A 23,750-nucleotide genomic window follows, 5' to 3' on the forward strand; every position below is an offset into this window, starting at 1 on the left:
AATCTAAACACACACACATTTCTAATGAGTGGAAGGAAGGCAAGATAATTTCATTATACAAGAATGGTGCTAGAGCTGATGCAACTAAGTATGGACCGATCTGTGTCTCTGAAGTAGTTAAGGTATTAGACATGCTGATCGCATCAAGAGGTTAGTACACCAATAACATTTCAACGTTTTAATTTTTAACAAAGATCATAGCTGTGTTCAAGGCGGGTCATGTCTCACCAATCTATTCACATTTTACAACAGAGTGACAGAGGAGTTGGATAAAGAGATGCAGTATGTATCATGACTGTTTTAGATTTTGCTGAGGCATTTAACAGAATTCTACAGAATAAGTTATTATACAGACTCAGAGGTATAGGTATGCAAAATAGGCTTGGGGCATGAATTAGAGCATGGCTATCTACAAGTATCAAAGAATGGTGAATTTAAGTGCAGAATCTATGAGAATAGGAGTGGCTAGTGAGGTACCAAAGATTTCTCTCCTTGAACCATTCCATTTTAAGTTGTATATTAAAGACATTGGAGATGACCTAGAGGGGAAAATGTTCCATTATATGCAGATGATCACTTATGTTGTTTAGAGAAGAAGACACACAACTAGGGATAACAATTAACTAACTTTATTTAGTTATTAAATTATTAGATCAGTATTTCACCTTGGTTACTAAGGTGCCTTAATGGGCACAAAGATATATACACTTTACTTATGCACACAAGCACACCAGTATAAAGGGACAAAAACTGTGTAAAAGGCAGGATGCTAGTCTTAGTTGGCACCTTCTATGGATTGACCAATGAGATCTAGCTCATTTTGCTGAAGGACTTGAGATGATTGTCTCCCAGATTTTTGAGGTAGCAATGCTTATTTAAATTATTAAAATCTGCTGTGTGGCAGATTCCAGGAACAATCTTTCAGATTTGTATTTTCTTCTGTATAATTGAGTTCCCCTCTTCCATTAGATTCAGTAATCAGTAGCAATGGCATGGTCTGCCACCTCTAGAACAGCTGTAGTTAGATAATGAATATAATACCTATCTTAATTTAATAGGATATTAGTTTCTTCTTCTTTGTCCAAAGTATATCAGATTGCACGAGCAAGAAATACTGTAGATACCACGATGATGATGGAGAGGATCTTTTGGTGAGTAGATAAGGGCATTTAACTGCATTGCAGACCACACTATCAACATGGATTGCTGAATCCAGTTGGAAAAAATCTCCCTATCATACAGAAGTAAATACATATCTGAAAAACTGATCTTGGAATCTGCCACAGCACTGCAATATTCTCCAAATTTAAATAATCTGGAATTCATGTAGTTCTCATCATAAGATCCTAATAAAATAATATCATAATCTGACTAACTAAAAATCAGATCTGGCTTATGGAACTTTGCATACTCTTTAATGTTTGAGAAACAGAAGACAGAGATTAGAGGAGAGGAGAAGAGATAAATAGGAGTTCTTTCTCACCACTTATGGTAAGTGGGGGGAAAGAACTGAGGGTTTGGAAGCTGAGTAAGAGAATGTAGTCAGGAAGAATGTGAGATTCAGGTTCTTTTCATGGCATGTGGTGAGTGAATGGGATAAGCTGCCTGTGGATAGTGTGAGTACATCTTTGGTTAATGGTTTCAAGGAGAGATAAGATGGTTACAAGAATTACACCTCCCAGGACCCTGCTCTTGATGACTCCCTAACTACCTAGAGGTGCCTGTGTAAAATAATAATCATGAAAAAAAAATATATATATACACATACTTCCCTGTTTATTTAAATGATCTTTAATAGCACTTCTGTTTGTATCTATACTCATATATATATATATGTGTGTGTGTGTGTGTGTGTGAGTTTGTAATTGTAGGTAAATTATCAGTCTCATATGGAGATGGTAGACTTTCTCCTAAAAACTTGGATTTTTCATGCTACAAATAGGCAGACAAACCAGAAGAACACAGACAATTAACAGATATAATGCACTCTTCTCATAGCCTCAGTTGTTTGAGCTGTAATTCACAACTCAATATATTCTCATAGCCAAATTCTGTGGTTCTGAGATTTGCAGCATTTTCCCTATTTCTCTGACATCTAGATAACCTGATCTACATACAGTAATCCAGAAGTGAACTGAGAAATATTTTATTGATCTGTCCACATATGGACAAGGGACCTGCTAACAAGTAATGTGTTATTTCTTTTTAAATTCCTGGTTTTCAACAGTCTAACCCTGGAAAATCCAGGTACTCTAATTAGTTAATTTTGTTTTTATTTTATGTAAATAAAATATGATGATAGATAACATGTTAAGGGAATATTATTAAACTATTAAATAAATTCCAAGGCAAGCAATTTTTTTTTACATTACTGTTTAGTAAAAGCAGTGGCGTAGCTAGATCTTTTGTCGCCCCTCTCAATACACACCAAAAATACTACAACAACTCAAAACGACGTATAGGGAAATAAATTAAAACACTATGTTTATTTTTAAACTTTAATTTCAACATTCTTGCTTTTCTGTTAGCAAAATCGATAACATTGTCGAAGTCTATTTCATCACTCAGTTGCTTCTGTAGACAGTATAGCAAGATTTCTTAAATGCAAGGTACTCATTGTAGATTTTCGATAATTCTTAATTAATTTCAATTTAGAAAAATTCCTCTCCCAACTAGCAACACTTACAGCAATGAGGAAAATTCGCAGTAGTATTACAATATTTGGAACTAAGTTCTCGAAACTCTATTTTAGGATAAACTGCAAAAGTTCAAGGGAACCGTAGTCCGTCCTTCCATGTCTCTGTTTCAACTTGCATAGCAGCAAACAGAATAAACCTCTGAAGTCTTTTTCTCTCAAACAGGAACTCTTCCTTATTAATGTCATGATCATGATTTAGTTGACATTCGTATTTATCATTCAAAAGATTCGATGGAGTAAGGAAGACATATTTTTCAGCAAGAACATGAAGCTGTTGAAATGACATGGTGACTTCTTGGATCACTCTATCCAGTGAAAAAAAAAAAACATTTCTCTCCTGAACTCAACTTTGTATGACAATTCAGCATCTCGTGATTCTTCACCTGCCATCAGTTTCTTCTTTCTACACCAACGCTCCATGACTGTCCCCAGATAATCATAAATTTCTTCGGTGTAAGCTACTGAATTGTTAACTAATTCATCCCTATTTTCAGTTAAAATTGCTTTTAAAGCCTTGAGATTTATGTCACATTGTAGTATATTCAATCCTTTGGTTTGAAGGTAGACTTGTGTATCGTTAATTTCATAGGATTACCACAGGCCAAGAAAGCACAGGAAGGAAAACGATTGTAACGCGACAAGCAGCAGGCCATCTGACCTGGTAACTATTTTATTCTTCATAGTTAAATGTTCTACAGCACTTAAGATTTGGTTAAATTTTTTTACAACACTCATAGCATCTCCCCATGCACTTCAATGAGTTTCTACTGCATGTTTGACACTTTGACCAGTGACTGAAGTCAGAATATCCAAACGATGGGTTGAGGAAGAAAAAAACGTGAACAAACGCCCCACAGTTCCAAAAAAGGTAATAACAGAATTCACAGCAACAAAAGCTGCATGTACACTTGCCAAACTCAGCGAGTGATTTGTACAAGCTACAAATTCTGCTTGTCCATTAATTTCTTGATGCATCTCTGAACGCCAGTATGTTGACCAGCCATCACAGCAGCATTATCATATCCTTGTCCTCTACAATTCTGAATATCAATTCCATCATTTTCTGATTTTTGCAAATCATAGTTGAAATATTCTCAGCGGTTTTACCTTTTGTTTCAATGAAATCAACAAATGATTCCACAACCATCACTTTATTTCCATCGATCATTGATTGATAGTATTTAGCCTTACGGCTGTTTGGGAGTAGCTATATATGCGACCATCTAGGGAAATGATTATGAGCAAGGTGGTTTCCTGTTGCCTCCCTTGCCATACTATATCCTATGACTGTAGCCTGTGTGTTCAAGGGGCCGGTTTGCTTGCTTGTGGGATGAAAAACCCCAGATAAACTGGTGGAAAAAACCCTGCTGTCCACGCCCAAGGCCGGCTAACTTGGCTATGGCTGAGGAAGACCCATCGATCATAACGTAACGTAAAACTTTCACCTGATATTGGCTACGCCAATATCTGAAACTGCAATTTCTTAGATTTCTGCTTTGAAATGAAACTTATATGAATAAGCATATATTTACTAATATTCATTAAGCGCCGAAATACGCAGGAAGCAAAGTTTGTGAATCCGCACCAATGTGTGATTTTTTTCTATTAAAATATAAAAATGAAATAATAAATAATAAAAATTAAATACGTTTCTTTTAAGATAAAAAAATCTACTTAGTCTTAAAACATTTTAAATTTGTTTTCATTATTTCACGGCCCCCCCTCAACAAAACCTATGGCCTCCATGGGGGCCATGGCCCACAGTTTGGGAAGCGCTGATCTAGACCACTTCTTTGAGAAGCGGGTCTTATTCCAAGCACTACCAAGACTGAAATATGCTGCTTCCATTTAAACAATAGCATGGCACATGATATCTTAAGAGATATCACTAAATGGGAACATACTACCACACAATTTCAATCCAAAGTATCTGGACATAATCCTAGACAGAACCCTCTCCTTTAATAGACATCTCTACAATACTGCTGCCAAACTCAGGACTAGAAATAACATACTGCATAAACTTGCCAGAACAACCTGGGGAGCTTGTGCTCCCACATTAGGACATCTATTCTAGGCCTTGTTTACTCAAACTGCTGAATACTGCTCAGCTGTTTGGCTGAACAGTGCACATGTTAAATTACCGTATTTTCCGGTGTGTAAGACGCTCCTATGTATAAGATGCACCCAAGAAATTGAATACAATTTTCTGGAAAAAACCTAAACTTTAAAGTATGATTTTAAAAAAAATGGATAAAATAATAGGTAATTTTTAATAGTAAACTGACTTTTCAGAAACCTGCAAAACCCATGTCACTGTCATCTGACTCTTCTCTATCATCATTAATTTCTTATAATATAGAAATAATTTTGTCTTCATATTCTTTCGGCATTTTTTGACTGATTTTTGTTTTTGTACGCATACAAAGTCCACTGTGTTTCATGAAACGATAACACCATGATGCACCACCTTTAAAATCTTCAATGTTACGCGCACAGGCTAATTTGACTGCATGTGTACGAATCATTTTTGTTGAAATGGCAATGCCATTTTGCCGATTTTCTTGCACCCATTTCAAAACTTCGGTCTCTAGTTCTGGCCACTTCGCAATTTTTCCATGTTCCGCACACTTTTCTTTACGCAAATTGTACAAAATCTCCTTCTGACCACGTCAAGTTCTTAGCCAATGATGCGCTAGAAGTCATGTGAAGGTCACGCATCAATTTGATTGCACCATTTACCACTGACAAAGATCTTGGAACATAAAAGGGAGTGCGTATGACTTTGAAAAGAGGAAACAATCTTTACCTTCATTATATAAGACACACCCCATTTTAAAGATGAATTTTTAAGGTAAAAAAGTGTGTCTTATACACCGGAAAATACGACATGTGATACCGTCCTTAATCAGACAATGCATATAATTTCTGGAACAATAAAGACTATTCGTTCATATTGACTACCAGTTCTGAGCACATACAACAGCCACAACTATGATGCCAAAACACCTTAATTTGCGAATATAACAAAATTTGCTGGATGCCACTACTTCCTATACACTCTAATATTGACAGCTTTACATCACAGAGACTTAAGTCAAGACACCGCCTATTATAACGGCACGACTTGTCACTGAGGGTTATGATGCAACAATAGCATGCCACACGGAATGGACTACCCAAACCCCTGTAATTCGGCAGACTGTTTTTAACTCAAACAGCCCTCTATCAGGATTCGACCTACCTCAAAAAATATGAACCTCGCTAAATAGGTCTGCACCAGTCATGGTAGGTCCAGAGCTTCCTTGTTTACTTGGGGAAAAGACCAAGCTCATCTTGTGACTGTGGTGGGGATAACCAAACTATACAACTTATCACATTTGACTGTCCTCACAGAGCCTATGTGTGTGTGTGTGTGGTGGCATATGCATGTATTCTTCTTAGCCAAATGCTAAATAAAATAAATAAATATCTAACATTTCATTCTTTTATGGCACTTCTGACTGAATCTATACACTTAGATGGTGATTTTCCTCTGTGGTCTTTTTCCTGCCATGTTGGCATCAAACACCTGTTTTGCTAACCTCTCCTCATCCATTCTATTTAAGTAGCCATAGCACCTGAAGAGATAAGCCCTGCTCACACATTCTTCAATGCTAACAACATCAAGTTCCTTTCTGATTTCTTCATTTTTAATATGATTCTGCCATTGGTGCCATCTATTCACTCCTTTAATTTTTCTAAGAACTCTCATATCTGTGGTATCTAGTTTTTGATCAAGTGCTTTATTCTAACTGAAGTCTCAGATCCATAATTTGAACTGGTTTGAACACTGTCTTGTATACTGCTAATTTGATGTTTTGGTTAATTTCTCTCTTATTTCATATAAATTTATACAACTAGCTCCCTACCATACCAATTCTAGTAGCAAAACTTATACGTTGGTTAGACATAACTGGTAATTAGTTTACGGAATTAACAACGCATATAAAGTATATTAATTAAAGGTAATTTTAATGAATAACATCTATATTTCGGCAACGTCACATTGCCATCTTCAGGAACATAAAGATATAGTATGTGCACTCAGGAACTAACACAAAGCAAATGAGGAAGAAAGCAAGAAACTAATATTGTTCCTAAAGTCCTAATGGTGCCCTCTTGCGGGCTAATTTGGTAGTCTTGGCAGTTGGGCTGAAGTTCTCATAATGAAAGTCTCCCAAATTTGGGGCAGTTTCATGCACCCAAATTTGTTGAGGTTAGGAACGTTTTTTAGAGCTGCTGAAGATTCTTTGAATAATCTTTCGTATTTAAACTTGCTGCGATGAATTATTTTTTCCAACGAATTTTATGGTGGGTATCTAAGGCATGGTCTGCCAGCCCAGAGCGGCTGTACTGGTGAAACCGGATGTAGTCTTGGTGTTCTGAAATCCTGATATTTGTTGTTCTGCCTGTTTGGCCAAAGTAGGACAATTTGCAGCTGCAAGGGACCTGGTATACACCAGGTAGGTCTAGGGGAAGTGGTTGGTCTTTGGTAGAGTGGATAAGGGATGCCAACTTTTTATATGGTCTATAACAGGAAGTAAGGTCATATTTTTTGAGGATATTGGTTATTTTCTCAGAGGTGCCCTGGATGTAGGGGATGGTGATAGACTTGGTGTAATCTTTATTGTGGAGGGGGGGGGTTGTGGTTTACAGGTTTTAGTATTTTTTGGATTTTTTTGGGTTATAGCCATTGGCTAAGAAAGTGTTGAGGATGTGGTTTAGTTCAATAGTCAGGGCCTTGTAATCTGAGCAGATTAATTTTGCCCTGTTATATAGTGTTTTTATCACCCCATATTGTTGTGAGGCGGGGGGATTGCTGGTGATAAAATCCAAATCCAAACAAATCCAAAAAATACTAAAACCTGTAAACCACAACCCCCCCCCTCCACAATAAAGATTACACCAAGTCTATCACCATCCCCTACATCCAGGGCACCTCTGAGAAAATAACCAATATCCTCAAAAAATATGACCTTACTTCCTGTTATAGACCATATAAAAAGTTGGCATCCCTTATCTGCTCTACCAAAGACCAACCACTTCCCCTAGACCTACCTGGTGTATACCAGGTCCCTTGCAGCTGCAAATTGTCCTACTTTGGCCAAACAGGCAGAACAACAAATATCAGGATTTCAGAACACCAAGACTACATCCGGTTTCACCAGTACAGCCACTCTGGGCTGGTAGACCATGCCTTAGATACCCACCATAAAATTCGTTGGAAAAAATAATTCATCGCAGCAAGTTTAAATACGAAAGATTATTCAAAGAATCTTCAGCAGCTCTAAAAAACGTTCCTAACCTCAACAAATTTGGGTGCATGAAACTGCCCCAAATTTGGGAGACTTTCATTATGAGAACTTCAGCCCAACTGCCAAGACTACCAAATTAGCCCGCAAGAGGGCACCATTAGGACTTTAGGAACAGTATTAGTTTCTTGCTTTCTTCCTCATTTGCTTTGTGTTAATTCCTGAGTGCACATACCATATCTTTATGTTCCTGAAGATGGCAATGTGACGTTGCCGAAATATAGAAGTTATTCATTAAAGTTACCTTTAATTAATATACTTTATATGCGTTGTTAATTCCGTAAACTAATTACCAGTCATACCAATTCTGTTGTCGATTTCCAAATTTAATTTGCCATCTTCACCAAAAGCTGTGTATAAATAGCTGAAATGTTTTATTTGTTTTTTAGGTTCTCCATTGAGAATGTAGCTGAAGATTTTTCTCCCTATTTTAATAGTTTTGGTATTTTTAATTGATTTTCATGCTAAATATGTTACAGCTATTATGCAATTTAGTTTAGAGAATCCTTGAGATTTTCACTGGATGTGTTTAGAAGTACAATATCATCTGCATAAAACAGAGAGCTAAGTTTGATATCTCCAATTCTAATATCAGTTGTAATGCCACTTTCTTCCATAGTGTGATCCATACATATGGTGAATAAGAGTGGAAATAATATGCATCCTTTTCTCACCCCTGATTTTACATCAAACCATCTTCCGGTATTTCCTTCAATTCTAACTGCTGACTTGCTACTTAAATAGAGACTATGTATTGCTCTGTATAATGTTGCATTTACCCTATATACTTGTAGTGTTTTGAAAAGCTTTTCTCTGGGCACCTTGTTGCATGCCTTTTCCAGATCCACAAAACTTAAGTTCAGATCCTTGTCATATCCCCATGATTTCTCAAATATTTGTCATGAAGTGAAAATCTGATCTTGACAACCTCTCTTTGGCTTGAACCCAACTTGTTCTTCTCCAAGTTTCTCTTCCACAGTTGTTCTCAATTATCCTTCTAAATATGTAAATTGCAGGGTCTGGTGGAGAGGAGGAAGAGGGTAGGTATGATAGAGACCTACAAGTTGGTAAGGGGTTGTTATAAGATCAATGGTGAAGAAGTTCTACAGAGAATAGTGGGAGATCAGGGGAGAACCAGAGGTCATCCCTGGAAACTGTATAAAGAGGGTGTGAGTATGGGAGTAAGAGGCAGGTTTTTTTTTTTTGTGCAGTGTTGTGAATGATTGGAATGCCTTGCCTGAGAGTGTGGTTTCTGCAAGGAGTTTGAGTGTGTTTAAGACACGGTATGATGAGATGTGTGTGTGTGTGTGTGAGAAAAGGACCTCCCAGATGAGTCTTTGACTCCATGTGGTCTTGGGGTAATAATAATAATAATAATATGCTTACATAAATCTTACCTGGTACCCTTAGTAGAGAAATTCTTCTGTAATTCTCATATTCAACTTTTTTTTTTTTTTTTTTTTTTTTTTTTTTTTTTTTTTTATGGATGGCAAGTATAAGAACTCTACTCTAATTATTTGACCTTCTGACCAGGGCCTCTGAATTATGCTACATAACCACTGGAAAATTTTTATTTATTTAATTTTTTTTTATGTGGTTCCTGCCCACAAAAGGTTATTAGTAAACCTATAGTACATTTGTACCATGGGTGGAGTAAGGATTTTTTTTCCATATTTTTTTGTAATTTTTTATTTATTTTACATAGTCCTGAAACCCTACTCTATAGACCAAACAGGGAACTTTTTCAAGCACTTCAGGCCTTCAGTAAGCGGGATGGTGGGCTCACACCAGGCGATGAAGTTCATCGTCTGGTGATGCTTAATTATATAAAGTCACATATCCATCGAATCCAGCTCCCTTTCTGCATTTCATGTTTTTGATTGCTTTTTCTACCTCAAGTACTGATATGTACTCCTGTTTATATTCCTCTTACAAATGTTCTGCCACTGTTTGTTTTGTTTAACAGCCTTTCAAAATAATTACTCCAAACATATAAGATATCCTTATCTTCAATTTTCATGTCACCTTTATCGTCTTTGATTCCTTTTACTGTACTTACTCTTTCCTCCATTTCTAAGCTTTTTGAACGGCCTTCAGAACATCGCTACCTTTGTGATGTTTATCTATATTCATACCAGTCTTCCCATTACTTTTGTTTAGCTACTTTTACACATGGCACACAATTTACATAAGAAAATTGGATTTTTAAGTTTTATTTTAAATATCAATTAAAGAATTTTATATTTTAACTTTTTTTTATTGCAATTCTGCATAAGTAATGTAAATAATGTGGAACAGTGATCAATCCTTGAAAGAATGATCCTGAAAGTTACACTAGTTAAGTTGCAAATTCATTGATTTGTTCTGATTTAGTTATGGAGAAGTCAAGATGTGGCTTTTGTTGTAATCAGAGTTAAAACACTTCATTAGATGTATATAACTATAGATGCACATTGCTCAAGCTAGTTACTTTTGTCTTTATAAAAGCATTGTGTTTTGGGATCTGAAGTTTCTTTTTAATGAAAAGCAGTACCGTCGACAGAGTATAGCATAGAGGCAGCCTTCCTCGTGGCGTGGCTTAATAAGGGCGCTCGTTCAAGCATATTGCAGTAGGCGCTGTCGCTACACTAACAGTTCGTGTTAGCATAGCGACACATACACACACACAATGAAAATATGTTACAAAAACCTATGCTGAGCATGTTGTGGCTGTTGCAATTTCTTCTTCTTCTTTCCCATCCACCAAAAAACTGAGAGTCTAAATGCTTTCCATCAATTTCTTGTCATCACTATTGGTCCTCACTATTACTTTCAGTGACTCTTCTCACATTTCATCTCATATTTTTAGGTAACAAAAGCCAGTTGGGCTTTTGTTACCTTTGTTGGTTCCATTCCAGGAGCTGCATGACAAATTTTTTTGACAATCTTTTTGAAACATAAATTCAATCCAACTGAATTTTTGTTTTCTGATTTCCAGGTTAACATTTTGCTGATTTGTTCTTCATTATTAATAATTTTGGACCACCATATTTAAAGTATATTCTACAGACATTGGTTATTCATGTTTCTAGCTTTCTTTGTATCTACTTTGAAATCAACCAAGTTTCTCATCCATATAAAAGAAATGATTTAATACATGAATTAATATTTTATTTTTTGTAATGCGAATAGTTTTCCTTTCCTGTAATATACTAAGTTTAATATATGCATCTCTTGCCTGCTGAATGTCTAGCATGTTAAACAAGGTCCCCTTGTTTTCACCAAGGAACCAGGGTGAACAGCGAAAAGTCAGCTACTGGAACAAATCTGAAAAAACACCCCAACTCAACATCACCAGAGTTAAAGATCGGTACTATCAACATAAGAAGCCTGAATGGCAAAGAAATGGAGCTAGCTGAGGAATTACATAAGTACCAGATCGACATAATAGGGGGTGACTGAAACAAAAAAGACAAAAACTGGTGAGATCTCTCTGAGCAATAAATAAAATGTTGTATTAAGGCAATGACAATCAAAGAAAAGAAGGAGTAGCCATAGTATTCAACACTAAATACGAGGCTAATCTTCTTGAATGGCAGGCAGCCTCAAGTAGAGTGATGTGGGCAAAAATATCAGAATGGGGAACTGGACAATGAGACTTATTTGTGCCTATGGTCACACAGAAGGCTATACTAAGGTGGAAGTGGAGGAATTTTTTGAGGCACTAGAGAAAGGTACTGACACAATGAAAAATGAAAAGTTGTTCCTTGTTGGGGATCTAAATAGCAGAGTAGGAAATGATTGTCAGACATACAGAAATCTTTTGGGAAAATTTGGAGAAAAGAGCAAAGATAATAATAATGGCAAATATCTGTTGGATTTCTGCTCAGGACATGGACTGGTTATTACTAACACCATGTTCCAACATAAAAATGTGCACAAATTCACATGGAGAGAAGAGGCAAGGAATAAGAAAAGTCTCATTGACTATGTTATTGTTGATAGTGATGTTTTCTCCCTGGTGCAGGACACCAGAGTCTACAGAGGATTTGAAATTGGAAGTGATCACTATTTAGTCTTGAGCAGGATAAAATTGAATTTCATATTGAAAAGAATAACATGTAAGAAAGTTTTAAAGCGAATTAAAGTTGAGCAGATCTCAGATGTGAACTGTAGACTAAAATACACAAACATTATTGAAGAAAAAATGAAAGAGTTTGAGAACAAGAACCAAACTTTAGAGATTCAGTGGCAAGCCTTGAAGAAAACTTGATTGATTCAGCCAGAGAGGCATGTGGTGAGGTTGTCTGCAAGGATAGAAAAATCAGAACTCCATGGTGGACACAGGAAGTTAAAGAGGCAGTGGAGGAAAAGAAGAAAGCATATCAAAAGTTCCTGGCAAATAAGTCAGCTTGTGCTCATAGAGAATACAGAGACAAATGTAAGAAAGCTAAACACTGTGTAAAACTAGCTAAACAAAAGTCATGTGAGTACTTTGGCAAGAACATAGAAAATAAATATCAAGAAGGTGGCAAAATATTTTGGAGGTTGTTGAAGAAGCTTAGAAATGGAGGAAAGAGTACTGTAAAAGGAGTTAGAGATGATAAAAGGTGACATGAAAACGGGAGGAAAAGATATCCTTGAAGTATGGAGTAATTACTGCGAGAAATTGCTAAATGAAACAAACAGTGATAGCACAGTGGTAAAAAACACTCAACGGACATATAGTCAGGAATACATATCCATACTTGAATTAAAAAACTATCAAAGGCTTAAAATGTGGAAAGGCAGCAGGAGTAGATGATATTCGACCAGAAATGCTGAAGTATGGTGGTATAAAAGTCTTGCAATGGCTGCACTGCATAGTTCAGGAGGCCTGGACAGAGGGACGAATTCCCGATGATTAGAGTAGAGCTCTAATAGTACCCATATATAAAAGGGGAAATAAAACTGAATGTGAGAATTACAGAGGTATTTCCCTACTGAGTGTTCCTGGCAAGATCTATGCAAGTATACTTGAGAAACGGTTGAGAAGAATTGTAGAAGAAAAGCTTGGTGAAGAACAAGCTGGATTCCGGCCAAATAGAGGCTATCAGGATCAGATCTTCACTTTACGACAAATAGTGGAGAAATCATATGAATATAACAAAGATCTCTATTTGAGTTTTGTAGATCTGGAAAAGGCATATGACATGGTGCCATGAGAGAAGCTATTCAATACGCTACAGTTATATGGTGTTAATGGGGCATTATATCAAGCAATACTTAGTCTTTATTTGAGTTGTAAGTCAGCAGTTAGAATTGAAGGAAGTACAGGAAGATGGTTTAATGTTAAATCTGGTGTGAGACAAGGATGTACATTATCCTCTCTGTTATTCACTATCTATATAGATCACATTATGAAGGAAAGTGGTATTAAACATGATATCAAAATTGGGGATGTTAATGTCAGCTCTTTGCTTTATGCTGACGATGTTATACTTATCAATAAATCTGCTACGAGTCTGCAAGATTCGTTGACTAAATTGAATAACTGTTGTAATAGATATGGTATGAAGGTCAGCAATAAAAAGACAAAGACAATGAAAATAGGCAGAATCGTTGAAAATGTCAACTGCATTGTGACCGGAGAACCTGTGGAACAAGTAAAACATTTCACCTACTTAGGCACGATTTTTAGAAAAGATGGTAAATTAAATATGGAAATAGACAACAGAATCAATAAAGCTGGTATAGTAGGAAGTCAATTGAATAAATTCATATGGAATAAGAGAGAAATTAGTCGAAACACTGAGAAAGATTAGAGGCATGAACAGATGGCATCAATGGCAATATCATCATATTAAAAACGAGGATATTAGGAAAGAACTTGACATTGTCAGCATCCAGGAATGCGTTAGCAGAGCTAATCCCAGGTGGTATAGTCATTTAAACAGAATGGGCGAGGAAAGATTGGCAAAACAAGTGTTCTCTGCCAGGTTGGCAGGAAAACGACCCAGAGGAAGACCAAGATATAGGTGAATTGATACAGTACAAAGTGCCTTAGATGACAGAAATATAAGATCTGATAATATTGGAGTCTTGACAAGTAACAGACTGATCTGGAGGAAAATTGTAGAAAGGAAGTTTGTAATGATGTAAATTTTTCATGTAATACTATCATATTCTGTACACCCCTTTAGGGTATATGGCAGGAATTTGATGATGATGATGATGACGATGATAGGCTATTTTTAACACTGATTCTCATGTGTTGCGATTAGTTCATGCCATAAATATAATACAAACTGAAAATGTGGTAATCATCAATGAGTAAGAAAACCAATTGTATCATAGGTTTATATTATGACAAAAAAAAAATAACAGGTCATTAGTATTTTCAAATATAAAATAAATTTAATTTTTCTATCAATCTTATAATTTGATGTTGAAATTATATAAGGAGGTTGACAGGTAGACATATTTAATTGGATGTTGCTATAGGCCAGGGATATGAAGGGAAGTGATGAAGAAATGTATAAACAACTTGAATTAATGAACAAACAAAGGGTAATTATTATGGGCAACTTTAATTATTTAATAATAGATTGGAATGAAGAAACAGCATTCGAGAATAAGGAAAATGAAGTTCTTGAGAGATAACTATCAAAAATCATGAAGATTGAGAGTTTTAGATTAGAGGATGTAATTGTGAGTGGGGTTTCACACTTTCATCCAGTTGGTGAGAGTGATCATGAAGTGATCACTTGGTTGTGGATATATGTGAAATTATAAGGCTGGTGATTATGACAAACTTAGGAGACATCTTGGAGCTATAGCATGGAACGAGGAGTTGAGTGGTAAGGGAAATAGATGCTGCTTGGGAACTGACAAAGAAATGCATAACAGCATCAGTGTGTGAATGTATTCCGAAGGCCAAAAGGCTGAATAAGGTAGATGTAAAATGGACGAATGAGGGACTTAAGCATGAAATCTGAAAAAAGAAGAAGTTACTTTGCAGGCAATACAAGAAGAATGATGGTAATAATCAGTTGCATAAAGTGTATAAAACACAAACCAGGAGTGTATAAAACACATAGAGTGTATAAAACACAAAACACAAAATGACTCAGTTAGTAAGGAAAACAGAAGTGGAGTATGATCAGAAATTGGCAAATCAGGCGAAGAAAACCCTATCAAGTTTTTTTAGATGTGTGGCAAGTAGAAGGAAGAATGATTATGGTAAGATGATGTTAATGGATGAAAATGGTAGAATGGTAACTGCTGCAGAAAACATTTATTGAGGTATTCAGTGATCAATTTGTACAGGTATTTCATCCTGATCAGGGTGAAATCATGAGGAACTTAAATGCAGAGGACACAGGAGAGGATGGTTTAATTGTGAGTGAGCAGGAGGTATTTGAGGAAATAAATAACCTTGATGTCAATAAGGTGATAGGATTTGATGACATATCACCACGCATCATAAGGGAATGTTCTGGGGAATTGACATACCTGTTTAATAAGTCTTACAATAGCACAAGTTCCAAGAGAATGGAAAGAAGGTTAAATTGTTCCACTGCATAAAGGTGGTGATAAGGCTCTGGCTACAAATTATAGGCCATTCTGTATATCTGGAGTTGTGGTGAAGGTACTAGAGAGATTGTTGAGAAGTAGGATACAGAAATGAGTTGATAACAGCAATATTCTCTGTGGTTATTAGCATGGGTTTGTTAAAGGGGAGATCATGTTTTACTAATTTACTTATGTAATATAACAAGGTGACAAATACCTTGGGTAGGGGAGATGCATATAGTGGTGTGCTTGGATTTTGCAAAAGCTTTTGATAGACTGCCACATGACAAGCTGGTAAATAAACTGAAACAGATGGGATTGAATAACAGACTTCTGAGTTGGATCAGTGACTGGCTGTCAGATAAGTATCAGAAAGTTGTATATGGCAGGGCAGTATCCTGAAAGAAGAAGGTCACTAGTAGTGTGCCACAGGGGTTAGTTTTAAGACCATTATTGTTTAATTTGTATATGAATGATATTGGGATGGGTTTAACTAGCAATATGCAGCTGTTTGCAGATGATGCAAGATTGAGAAGAGAAATGCAGAGTCAAGCAGATGTTATGGCCTTACAGGAGGACTTAAATAGATTGCACGAATGGGCAGGTAAGTGGAACTGTCAGTTCAATCTTGCAAAGTGTAAGGCTTTTAAATTTGGTAAGCAGCGAGGGGAAAGCTTCATGGGGAAACTTTAAAGGAAGTAGAGGAGATGAGAAATCTGGGAGTGGTGGTGGTAGACAAGGATTTGAAATTCAGGGGCCACATTGCACAAGCTGTGAAGACATCACATCAGATAATGGCAATGATGTGGAGGACTCTAACATGGAAACAAAGAGGTTATGATGCCATTGTATAAAGCCTTGATCAGGCCTCATATGGATTATTGTCTGAAAAATAAAAATTAGTCAGATTTGGATGCCTGGTTTTCATGATGATGAAGATATGTTAGAAAGGATCCAGAGAAGATTCACAAAGGTGGTTAGTGGTCTTTGGAATGTGGAGTATGAGGACAGATTGAGAGAATATAAATTGCAAAGCCTCGTGAATAGGAGGAGGAGGGTGAGGGGGGATATGATTGAGACATACAAGCTTGTCAAGCATTTTTATCTGGTTGACATGGAAGAGATTTTTCATAAAATGGGAGGGGGTAGAACAAGAGGCCATCACTGGAAACTGTATAAGGAGGGTATGGGCAGAGGAGTGAGGAAAGGTTCTTTGCATGGAGAGTGGAATGCACTGCCTGATTGTGTTGTGAATGTAGATGCACTGAATCAGTTTAAGGCGTGGTTGAATGAATATTGCGTGCGATAGTGTACCTCCCACAATGAATCTCTGACTCCATGGAAGTCAGATATTAATAATAATAATAATTAATGAAATTTTTCTAAAACACAATGGATTTATTCATGTGGTAAAATCAATTCTACCTGTACGTGTTCAGAGTAGTAGATATGTTCATATTTTAGTTTTAGGATAACTAGTGAAAACTACTTGTTAAAGATTTAACATTCTTTGTTTTATTAATATAATTTTAAAATTAGTCCTTTTTATTATATAACTGAACATTCATTTTTTTTTCTTTTCCTCTCTGGTTTTTTTAGGAAGAGTAATGTGAAATAAACTCCCTTTGTTTGCATCCACCACTACATTCCTACATTTTTTTTTCTTTTCCTCTCTGGTTTTTTTAGGAAGAGTAATGTGAAATAAACTCCCTTTTTGCATCCACCACTACATTCCTACATTTTTTTTTCTTTAGTAATATAGCACTAGCAATATATATATAATTTTTTTTTTAAATACTCAATTTTTAAAGCGTTTGAATGCACTGACAATGTATACATATAATGTTTATCTCCATCAGAAACATTAGTTGAATAAGTTAGTTATAAAAAATAATCAGCAAATTTTGTGTTATAAAAAAATTACATGCAATCCTTCAATAATCGACAGTACTTACAGTCCCTTTAAGTCCATAAACTGCCAGATTGGCTTTTGCAGCCATAATTTTAGGATAAGGTGGTGGTTAGTCTTATGATTAAATATACTAATTAGTTAACTTTAATTTTTTTTACAGTACGTTTTTAATCTTTGTTGGGATCGATTTATTAAGTTTTGTCACATATTTGAATCCTATATACTGGCTGAGATTGACTGGTGAACTATAGATGTGTTCATTGGGCAGACTGATTTTTGACTGTTTTCAAGAATTTAAAGAGAGGGTGGACAGATGGGGAGGGAAGAACCACTGATACTAGCTGATTCAGTGTCACTAGTGAGGTATTGTTGCTAATGAAAAGCTATTCTGTAATTCATCCTGTTATATTTTATTTATCTTTTATATAAAGATATGTATAGGTACTCGCCACTCCATCAATTTGCACTGTTATTGGTAATACTGTCCTGTACAAGTAAAATTTAAACTAAGATCTATTAAAAACAGCGTTGGGTACTATAATGGCATGGAAGTACGACTTTTTTTTTTATACTGATGTAAATGATGTAATGTGAGTGTTTTTAGTCCCCTTATATATATATATATATATATATATTGCTGTAATCTGGAACCACTGTATATATGAAGCATGTTTTTTACTCCATTTAGCATCCCTATTTAAGGCCTTGTGCAGTACCATCTAGTGATCCATTTGTTCAAAATTTGGAGGAATACATTGTGCATCGAGCAGAAGCAATATCTGAGGAAGTGGGGGAGGGGGGTAGTTTCCAAAAATTGTCACCAGGGGTGTTGTAAACACCAAATGCATGTCACGCAACTCGACAGGTGCCGGAAGAATTTACAAAGATGGACAGGGAATTTTTCCCTTCATTCTGGTTGTTAATACTATCCATAGTGATGGCACTAACCTTGCCCCACATGCTATACTCGTGAAACTGTACTACTTAAACAATTGCAGTGTTCTTGCTGCACTCTGCAAATTTTGTCTCCTGAACAAATGTTGACAACATCCACTATTTCCCTGTGGGGGGTAGTTTCCAAAAACTGCCACCAGAGGCATTGTAAACACCAAATGCATATCATGCTGCCAGGAGGATTTACAAAGATGGACAGGGAATTTTTCCCTTCATTCTGGTTGTTAATACCATCCACAGTGATGGCACTAACCCTGCCCCAACATGCTATGCTTGAGAAGCCATACTACTTAAACAATTGCAATGTTGTTGCTGCACTCCATGAATTTTGTCTCCTGAACAAATGTCAACGACATCCACTATCTCCATGTGCTCTGTGACAAACGATTGGTCACTTTGAAGAAACAGGATCATTGGATGTAAGACCTGACAGAAGTCGCAAACCAATCAGTTCACAACAAGTGAATGAAGTTGCTACTGTTGTTGTGAAGCAGGCTATGAATAACAGTGTTGGTTCCCGCAGTGCACGAGTGCAGTATCAAGACACATGGATATGCCGTGCACAACTGTTTGGAAAATTCTGAATTTCTACCGATTCAAAATAATCCTGAGAAGGGAGTTGTGCCCATCAGGATGTGCTCGAGTCAAGTTGGATGCTGTATGGCTGTGGGTGATTATGTGGAGGAGATGAAGCTCACTTTCATCTTAACGGAGCTGTGAATACCCACAACTGCTGGGTATGGACTACACAAAACCTGCATGCAATCCGACAAATTTCTTTGCATTCAACCAAAGTTACTGTCTAGTGGGGATTTACAGCTTCGTTTATCATTGAACCATTCTTTGAGGACATGCCCATTTATTGCCGAGAGGAATCGAGATGTGATAAACAATTTTGTTGTGCCACAGCTACAGCAGCGCCTGTTCATGGATTCATCATTTTCATGCAGGATGGGGCTCCTCCAGACATCGGTCAATCCGAACAGGAGGTTCTTCGAGAACATTTCACGGGAACCTGAGTGATCGGCCGTGCGTTTCCCACTGCATGGCCGCCTTGTTCACCTGATCCGATGCACCGTGATTTCTCACTCTGGGGATTTCTCAAGGACAATTACACAAAACCTGCATGCAATCTGACAAATTTCTTTGCATTCAACCAAAGTTACTGTCTAGTGGGGATTTACAGCTTCGTTTATCATTGAACCATTCTTTGAGGACATGCCCATTTATTGCCGAGAGGAATCGAGATGTGATAAACAATTTTGTTGTGCCACAGCTACAGCAGCGCCTGTTCATGGATTCATCATTTTCATGCAGGATGGGGCTCCTCCAGACATCGGTCGATCCGAACAGGAGGTTCTTCGAGAACATGTCACGGGAACCTGAGTGATCAGCCGTGCGTTTCCCACTGCATGGCCGCCTTGTTCACCTGATCCGATGCACCGTGATTTCTCGCTCTGGGGATTTCTCAAGGACAGGGTTTATCGGAATCATCCTGATGCCTCTGTAGTGCAATTGGAAGGACGATAGTACGTTGCGCTTTTCGATTAGAAAAGGCCTAAGTTCGATTCTCGTCATGAGAGGAATCTTTATATGGACTTTTTCAATTGAAGGCGAGTTAGCTGATCTCATACGGAGGTAGCGGGGTTTTTTCTCCTGGAAACTGGGGTTTTTCATCCCGCATACAGACAAATCAGCCCTTCAGAACACACGCAATTTACAGACAAAAAATACTAGCTGTGGTGGTGATGGGCGTTGATGTAAGTGATTGGTATAGTTCGCCCACCGTTTGTAGGTCCCTGCTTCGCGTCTTTCCAAGAATAGTCGATTCATGCTGAAGGGGAGAAAGAAATGAAGGACGTCCGAATTGGTCGCCAACACGCGAAATCACGTGCTTTATAGGTAAAATTTTCCAACTGTTATTCAAGCAACATAGTTAACTACAATAATCATAAAAGAGAAGTTAATTTTCCGACCGGTAATAATAAACAACTCATCCCACAAATACGGACTGATTACCCTACTATCGGAATGGATTCTCCTTTTTCTGAGATGCGCAGAAGTGTCGAAGGATCTCTAATCGGTGGACGAACTATAATAAAGGTTCGGTGTAGTTGTGGAGACGTAGAGTTGTACAGTAGGTGTCCTCCGGCGATGAGTCTTCAGACTCCTTGGAAGTGTCACGAATAATAACTTACCAGCGCTGAAAGACAGCACAACACAGCATGTGCGTGACGTCGTTCCGACCAACTGCGTTCTGCTGTTTAACACGCTCTTCAAAGGATGCAGTTTGTGGCATACCGAGTATTGAACACTACAGCTCATGAATGCATAATGGAACTGAATAAAAATGTGTTATTTATGCTTGTGTCGCTTTTCTCCTTACACATGCAGAAAAATTACTACATCTACATTTGGTACATCATATAGTGCCCCCAGTGGTGAATTTTGGAACTTTTTTTTTTTTTGTTTCTCTCGGATATCGCTTCCTCATGACGTACAATGTATTCCTGCAAAGTTTTGCAGCATTTGGAATACTGGGTGGCGCCCCACGAGGATATTTTAAAGTATCCCTTAAACATGTATACTTTAATTTTAATCACCCTGTATTTTCACTTGCAGAATAAAATCGTCAAGTTGGATATATATACCCATTCTTTCTCAAACTGTTACAGCCAAGTAACTCGGTATCTTGTAAACTTAATTTTTGGCAACAACGTGGTCAAATTATCTCCATGTCAGTGTCTATCAATACATAGAACCTATGGCTGGTTCCTTTGTCCTTGTGGAATAGGGAAGGAAACACGCTGCTGACGTATGAGTACAGCTTAGTCTTCATGTATAATTTTTTTTTTATAAATGATCTTCGCGTCCTCGGTTCTAATGAAAGTGTGTTGTCGATTGGAGGTTTTTAAAATAGTGAATTGTACAAATTTTGAATTATTTTACTTGATTTATTAGTGAATTTTAATTTCTAATTATTAAAAGATCCTAGTATCTTCCAAAGTTGAGTTATAACTTAATCAACTTGACTAATATTGTTAACTATTTTTATCCTTCAGTAAATTACGTTAAGGACAGAAGTCAAGTATTATTGTAGCCTGTGAGCTTTCGACCTCCTGCGATAAGTTTTTGGACTCTGTTCAAGCTTGGAATTATTACTAATACTGAAGTGAATATACAGCAAATTGACTTACACGAAGTAAGAATAACTATAATAATCGCTACAAAGTGCAATTCTGTCTACTGCTTCAAACACCTGCAATGTGGCACTTAATAGTGCCGCATTATTGGAGACACTAATAGGAAGCCAAGTAAGTTTAAATACAGCTGGAGTATATCTTGTACAAAAAATAAAAATTCCTTTAGCTGCTTCTAATTAAAATTTGAAAAAAAAAAAAAAAGAAATCATTTCCCGTTGATTTTTGTTAAGTAATGAAACAGTCCTTAAATAAAAAAAAAGCAGAAAAAACCGCCATATCAAAGGTTATAGCTGTACACAAGATAAGACAATCACAAACATCCATGCCCGCATGGGGGATTCGAACCTGTAGCTTCCAAGCTACAGGTTCGAGTACGCTAACCAGAACGACCTCTGTTCGCTGCATTATTAAAGGCATCTTCGAACTGATATGTAAGATATATTCAAATATATTAAAAGATCTCATTTTCAGACAACCCGTAAGTTAGTAAAAAATATAAAATAAAATTAAAGCTTTATCCTGCATATACCAAAAGGTAAATTGCCTCTATTAGTGCATGGAGATTCCTTCTTACTGCAGTCTCTTATTTCGGCCTGACTGGCCATAATGTAGTTATACAACACTGGGAATTCTCTCTCTCCAACCTTAGAATATGCAGTTTTAAATATGACAGATTATTCGAAATACTTACTTCACCCCCAATCAACCAGATTTAAGCCTTAGTGAGTGATTTAAACACACACACACACACACACATGATCGATCCAGGAGAATGGCGATCATCTTCTCCGTCCCGAGAATTTTCACTTAAAAAAAAAAAAAAACACGATATATATATATATATATATATATATATATATATATGTTTCATTTTAGTTTTTATGTAAAAATGCTTAAATAAATGTCATTAGTGAATAATTGTAGTAAATCAAAATAACATAAGAAATGTGAAATAATCGAATAAATAAATAACATGTATTTGTCGATTTGCTCCTTCCCAAAAACTGAAGTCTGGATTTTTAAGGCAAAACTTCACTCATTTGTTACTATGTGTATGCTATTTAAGTCTGCCAAATAGGAACATAAATATTTAGAGCCAGGGCAAGCTTTCGTGTCAGTTGATTTTCGTTTCCTGCTGCTTCCGGTGTTGACTTCTGGTCCAACGTTTATCTAGCTTACTCCAGACGTCATGGATAGCTCTACTGATTTAATATTCATTAATACTGGAATCGTGTATCACATCGTAGTAGAACTACCCTGGTGATGTCCATAGTTTGTCTGAAAAATTATATATGTTCATTTCCCAACAGAACCCCAAAATCAAAAAGGCTGGAGTTGCCTGTATAAAAATTGTTAGGTAAGTATAATTTTTCTCGCCTTTGCAAGTTTTGTTTAATTTCGTCTTCCTTCGAATGTTTCGCTAAAATTTTTCATAATCATAAAAAAAAAAAAGAAGTTAACAACCAACTTTTGACAATTAAATTGGCACTCCCATCCTTTCATGAAGCGAGTGGATAACCCTAACCCTCTCTATTCCCCTTTGTTGTAACACTGTCCTGTATGATAAAATCTGGTTCTCATATGTTTTCTGCAGATCACCCCAATCGCGAGCATTTATTCTTCTAGTAGCCTGGATGTTTATGTTTATTCATGAGTACTGTAAATAGTTTTGTATTGGCTCGTTGATTGTTCTGCACCACGTCTAAGTGGGCGTTCACATTCCTCATGTACCGATACAGTTATCAGCAATGTGCGCGCTGAGCTGACGTTATGCCTAACTACATCAGCATTACCATTAATTTCTGGAGTTCTTTTCAGTCTTGTAGAAAAGGTCTCTATAAATATGTGCACGAGCCTTATACAATTTAATCAAGTATTATCTCTATTACTTATATTATTATTATTACTTGCTACCTTCATGGAGTCTCAAGCGACCACTTTACTCATTTAATCATAACTTCATGAAACTCAAACAGGTATATTATTTTTGTTTTATTTATTTAAATTCATTATTTATCAGAAGTACATTACTCGTGCTGCAGTTACAGGATTTTCTTTTTTTTTTTCCCCACATCGAATTTGATCTGATATCTACA

At 36.6% G+C, this 23,750-nt stretch overlaps 1 long non-coding RNA gene across 2 annotated transcripts in view; it reads right to left on the reverse strand.

Annotated features, from left to right (window-relative positions):
• Positions 1-23,750, reverse strand: part of LOC150094322 (uncharacterized) — an 84,517-nt gene that overhangs the window by 24,744 nt on the left and 36,023 nt on the right. The gene's annotated exons all lie outside the window — the stretch shown is intronic.

This window comes from Typopeltis vanoorti, chromosome 22 (assembly GCF_054136105.1).
Source record: "Typopeltis vanoorti isolate ZY-2024b chromosome 22, IOZ_Tvanoo_1.0, whole genome shotgun sequence".
NCBI lineage: Eukaryota > Metazoa > Arthropoda > Arachnida > Uropygi > Thelyphonidae > Typopeltis > Typopeltis vanoorti.